Genomic DNA, 6,266 nt, shown 5'->3' on the forward strand with positions numbered 1-6,266 from the left:
ATGTCATTCCAAACCTGTATGGGTTTAAATGTAAAGTGAACACATGTGAACCATTTATTCATGGTTTGTAAACATTAATAACCTGTGAAAGTGAACCTTAATGTAAGTAGACACTTGCAAGCCGTTTATTCATGATTTATAAATGTTAGTAACCTGTGAAAGTCAACCTTAATGTAAAGTGAATTCCTTTGGGCCATACATGATTCACGTGTCTTCACTTTTCATTAAGGTTCACTTTCACAAGTTACTAACATTTATAACTCATGAATAAATTGTCCACCTTTCATTAGGGCTCACAGGTAACTAATAATGTAATTACATTTTTCATTGTTAATATCTCATCAAGTTATGGTTGTGCTCGTATTTTTTATTTATTTTTTTTTTCAAAATAAAGTTTGATCATGCCGTTCCACACCTGTAAGACCTCCGTTAATCTTCGGAACACAAATTAAGATATTTTAGTTGAAATCCGACAGCTCTGTGAGGCCTGCATAGGGAGCAATGACACTTCCTCTCTCCAGATCCATAAAGGTACTAAAAACATATTTAAATTGGTTCATGTGAGTACAGTGGTTCAATATTAATATTATAAAGCGACGAGAATATTTTTGGTGCGGCAAAAACAAAAACAAATAACGACTTATTTAGTGATGGCCGATTTCAAAACACTGCTTCAGGAAGCTTCGGAGCATAATGAATCAGCATATTGAATCATGATTTGGATCGCGTGTCAAACAGCCAAACTGCTGAAATCACATGAATTCGGCGCTCCAAACAGCTGATTCGATACACTGATTCATTTATGATCCGATGCTTCCTGAAACGTGAAGTGTTTTGAAATCTTCCATCACTATATAAGTCGTTATTTTGTTTTTTTTGGCGCACCAAAAATGTTCTCAATGTTAATATTCAACCACTGTACTCACATGAACTGATTTAAATATGTTTTTAGTACCTTTATGGATCTTGAGAGAGGAAGTGTCATTGCTCCCTATGGATGCCTCACTGAGCCATCGGATTTCAACTAAAATATCTTAATTTGTGTTCCGAAGATTAACGAAGGTTTTACGGGTGTGGAACGGCATGAGGGTAAGTAATAAATGACAGAATTTTGAGTAAAAAGTGAGTAAAAAAGAAACACTCTGAATTTCAATAACTGCATTTAATATAAATTTGACATGCAATTAAGTGTCCAAAAACATTACATTCAGTTCGCACTTATGTTTTTGTAAGTATATTACTTCTGTAAATGTTTTCTTTTCAAAGTATGATAAAGTGTACTTAATTTTCTCAAGGGTAGTGTGTTTACATGACATTAAAAAAGACAAATTATTACTTTAGTCTGACTGAAATCAAACTATAATTGTTCTTGATGTGTTCATGGCCATTTTGCAGAGTATCATGAGTAATGCACAGAGTAAATTCTGATGAGCAACATTGAGAAAAGTGACATAAGTCATGAGATATTATTGAGAGAACCACAAATAAATCACCCTTCATTCTCATCATAACAGTATATTTTTGCTGCATCATGAAATAACCAGAAATCTGGTTCTCAGTAAAATATGTGTGAATAAATACATTTATTAAGCATTTACAAGATGTGAGTTAAAAATGGCTCACTATTTGACAGGTATTACGTTAAAGTCATTTGTTTTATTCATGCAGTTATAACTGCTTATCAACAACTTGTAATGCATTTGTAAATAAGTTATTAGTCATTAACAAACACCTTTATAAACCCTTTACAAAGGGAACCTTAATGTAAAGTGTTACCGGTTTTATTTATATTTTGCTACATATAAATGTATTTTAAAGATTTTGAAGTGTCAAAAGGTCATTTCATTTCATTTCATTGCTCATACGCATGTCCCAAAACATCAGGTCATTCGGTACAACTGCTATAAAACATGGAAAATGTTGTAATATTTTAAAAACTTGTACTAAATATAAAATGTTTGATTGTCCTTTTGCTAGCTAGCTAGATATCAGCCTGTTAGCATTGTTTGAAAATATCGTCATTCGGTATAACCAAAAGTGTCATTCGGTAAAACTGAAATTTTGGTTAAACCGAATGACTTTTTTGGTGGCAAATTTTGTCCATCTTGTAAAAAAATGACAAAAGCAGTGTTAATTGATTATAAAAACCACATAATCTCATTATTAACACTTAATAAAACTTCAAAATTAATTATATCTAATATTTAACAAAGCTCTGCACTGGACACACACTCCTCTTCAACACACACACACCTACATACACACACACACACACACAAACACATGTTAAGTACATTCCTTAATATGTTTTTGCTTCAGTCCTAATCACATCTCCATGTTTCCACACTTAAATAATGTGCCAGTGATGAAACCCAAAAAAGACAAGAAGAAGAGAAGATGAGTCATTAATTATTCCCTTTGGCAGAACTGTGTGATGCACATGTTGTTAAACAATGGATAGGCCTACACACTTGTGATTATCTTGCCCGCAGTTTAGTTAAGTTTTAGGCATTCTTTTTCATCCATTGAACTAACTGATCTAATATCTAGTGCTGTCTTTTCTATCTACTGCAAGATTGCTAAACTGATGTGTGCTCTACAGTCTTGATTGTCATATGCACGTATACTGTAATTTTTCCTTTGTTTCATCACAAAAGGAAAATTTCCTCCATAAACCTCAAACTAAACGTTCCTTTCCTCTCCTGTTTGCCAAATTTAGCTTTCTCCTCTCTTCATAACCACAGCATTCCTCTTCTTTGGTAAAACAAGACTTGATTCACTTGTTTGCATATCAATAAATAGTTTCCATCTGCTTGGCTGCAAATACATCCCCCTTCATCATTACCAGTGTATTGCATAGGATTTTATGTGAATTCCTCATGTTTGTGTACATCATTGGCTCCTGTTTGTCACTATAAACAGCTACTGAATCAAGAAGTTTTTTTTTACTAGCTAATACACAAAATATGCATTTATCCACAATTTGTATTATACAGACAAAATAAAAACAAAAACAAACAATCATAAAAGAGAAAACATTGTCTGCACTTTTTTCACACTTTTCTTTTCTTTCCCACATGTAACTAAATGAGGAGAGAGACAAAGAAAATAATAAAAATAAAGAATAAAAATAAATAAATAAAAGTAGCCACCCCCCACCCTAAAAACCCCCCAGGAGGATTAGAAAATATCAACAGTCTTTGTATGAATCAAGTAGTTTTCAAACTGAAGTGTACAATTTCTGTGCTACTAATAAGCATTGTTTTCAAACTGGTTTCCCAAATACTCAGGTGATTGTTCTGATAGCACCACAGAGTCTGTGTTCACGCTTTTCAGGGTTAGCAATATACCAATTAATTACTTATAGTTTCATATCATAATCTGGGATAAAAGTAGTTATAGGGATAGTAAAGTATTTTAACATACACTACTGTATGTAAAATGTTGGGGTCTGTGTTTTTTTCTTTGAAAGAAATTAATACTTTTATTCAGCAATTGATCAAAGTGACACTAAAGATATTTATAATGATTTCTATTTCAAATAAATGTTCTTTCATATCGTTTCATAAATGAACGTTCTATTCATCCTAAACAAATCCTAAAAAATGTATCAAGGTTTCCACTGTTTTTAACAAATAATAGTAACTGTTTCTTGAGCACCAAATCAGCATCAAGAATTAAAAATAAATAAATAAATAAAATAGAAAAAAAGTTTTTTAAATTGTAATTTTTATTTGTTTTTATTTTTTATTTTTTTTACAATATTACAGTTTTTACTGTATTTTGGATCATTTAAATGGGCATCAGATATTTCTTCAAAACCATTGAAAAATCTTACCGACCACAAACTTTAACATCCCAAGTCCTTTATAATTTAAACAATTGATCTTAGACTAATAGTTATAGTTTTCATAATTTAAAACATAATAAGTCAATCCACTTGTCATTTTATCTACTAAATGAGTAACTGAAAGCATTTAAATATCCTTTTATTTATCATTTGCTGTTGCACTAGACAGCATTTCCATCAGATTGATCAAATGAACCCAAAGAGAGAGAGAGAGAGAGATGAGCCTTTCGTAATTTGTACATTTTGTCTAGTCACGCACTTCTTCCCAAGCCCACGGTATGCTGACCTCTAGTGTTTGGAGACCTTTGGTCCAAGTGCTCATTTAGGTTGGGTGCAACATGTCCCGGGCTGAAATGGAGTGTTTGTCTTTTCTCCCCTTATCTCCCATCCTGCTGTCTGTGGACTGGGGAGGCATTCATCACTGCAGGGCAGCAGTATTTACGAGCCTTTCCTCTCTTTATTAATCTCTCCCAGCTGCCCGTGCCTCGGCACTACACGGCTCGCTCGCACTAAACACCTTCAGGGGCGACCAGCATCTCCAACATGTGGGCCGGAAACAGGCCTTTTAATCCAGCAAACCACAAATAAACCCCATTAAAGAAAGGAAAGGGTTGTTTTCATTTTTTATTTTATTTTTTCTGCTGAAAGATAGATTTACATGGAGCATTTTTTTAATTGTTGTGTTTACTGCGCTCGTTTCAGAGCTTTTATAGTGAAAGGCGACTCCGTCTTTTGGATGAGACTGGGATGGTAAAGGCTGCTAACTAGCCCCTAATGATCAGTCAAAGCAGTTGGATGCCCTGTGGACTGAAATAACTGTTTTCTCATCTCTTTAAGCAGAGCTGTGTATAATCTGCAGCCGCTTTCATGTGAATTAATCCTTTGTGGCTCTCTTTCAGCGTTTAGTGCGAACGGGCAGAATACTGAATGTTTTACTGAAGTCTGGAGATTCTTCTCATTTCTCGCTCTCGCTCTCTCCCTCCACACACGCACGGCCTCCCTCCAGTCTCCTGCTCTCATCGCATGGCAAGAGTCCCACACTCACAATCAGCTCAGACTCTTTGCTTGTTTTACTGGGCTCCCCCCACCGCCTCCTTCTTTCCTTTCCCTCTCTTCCTTCCTTTCCCAGAAATGACACTGTCAGATTTTGAAACATCTCTTTCTCCGTTGGCACTTGCTTTGCGTTTCCTCTGTGTCTATCTGTTTCTCTTTCGAGAGGACCACACAGAGGGATGACATGCATGAGGTTCGTCCGTACTGGGTGGCCTGAAAGCCTGGAAAACACGGGGTGACAGGATCGGTCTTCAATCAGCACGAGAAGTAATGCGTGAGGACGGTGCAAAACCAGTCTCCTGGAGACCCCGGGAGGAAAAACGAAAACCTGGATAATTGCTGTGCAAAGTAGCAGATATGCTTTAGGTCTTTGGCAGTGTCCAAGGCCGAATCTCCCCGAACACCCTGTCTGATGCACCTCAAATGCATTAGCCAAGAAAGGAAAAGCAAAGAGACTTTATCCTTCACATTATGCGCTGAAAGCCATTCGGAATTGTCAGACCTCATGTTGATTCAGTCTTATCTCAGGGGACAGGGAGACTATTCTCATTCAAATGAAGCCATCTTCATTCCCTGTGAGGCTAGTCAATGCTCTAGCTGTTATTTTATAAGCCTCAGTTCCTCCAGCATCCAAAACATTTAAGTATGGTTTGTGCTCAGCGGCCACAATGAGGACACACAACACCTGGAGGCTGGATGGAAGAAGTAAAGTTTCATGCAAAGTATGGCACATTGTTTTGCTAGGATTTGCAGTCCTTTATAGAGCTGCCATTGAAAATACACACAATTTCCTGTATTTTGATTGGATTTTGCTGCGATTCTCATTTGTTCTGCAGTACCAGGCGGTACGAGTGATACTTAGTTGATTATTCGGAGTATCGGTTTCATCTCAATGGCATGATCGGAGTGTATTAGGTCATACTAAATTCTGTTTGGAGTTCCTTAGTTTTGATCATTTCCTCATGGAATTCTGTTTCACCAGTGTTTAATGTTTACAAGATATGTTGTTTTTGTTTCTCTTAAACCCCCAACTTCTAAAAGTTGCGATATTTAAGCCAATACGCTGATGGCAGGGTTTGGGCAAAATTGAATTGAAGAAATGGATTCCTTTCAACTCATGAGTTGGGATTTGTATTGAATTGGCCACACCCCCTAGGAAGCTGAATTGGAATTACAGAAAGTGTGATTTACTGAATTCATCAGGCAGTGGAATTCAGTGGAAATTGAGTGTTCTTCCACCCTGATCCATAAAATGTGTTAAATAAAGAAGTGTATGTAAATAAAGTCACGTTTAAAACAGATATAAAAACTTTAAGCTTCAAGACTTTTTACATTTCTTTAAACTTTCAGAAGTTTTTTTTCT

Source organism: Megalobrama amblycephala, linkage group LG3 (assembly GCF_018812025.1).
Source record: "Megalobrama amblycephala isolate DHTTF-2021 linkage group LG3, ASM1881202v1, whole genome shotgun sequence".
Taxonomy (NCBI): Eukaryota; Metazoa; Chordata; class Actinopteri; order Cypriniformes; family Xenocyprididae; genus Megalobrama; species Megalobrama amblycephala.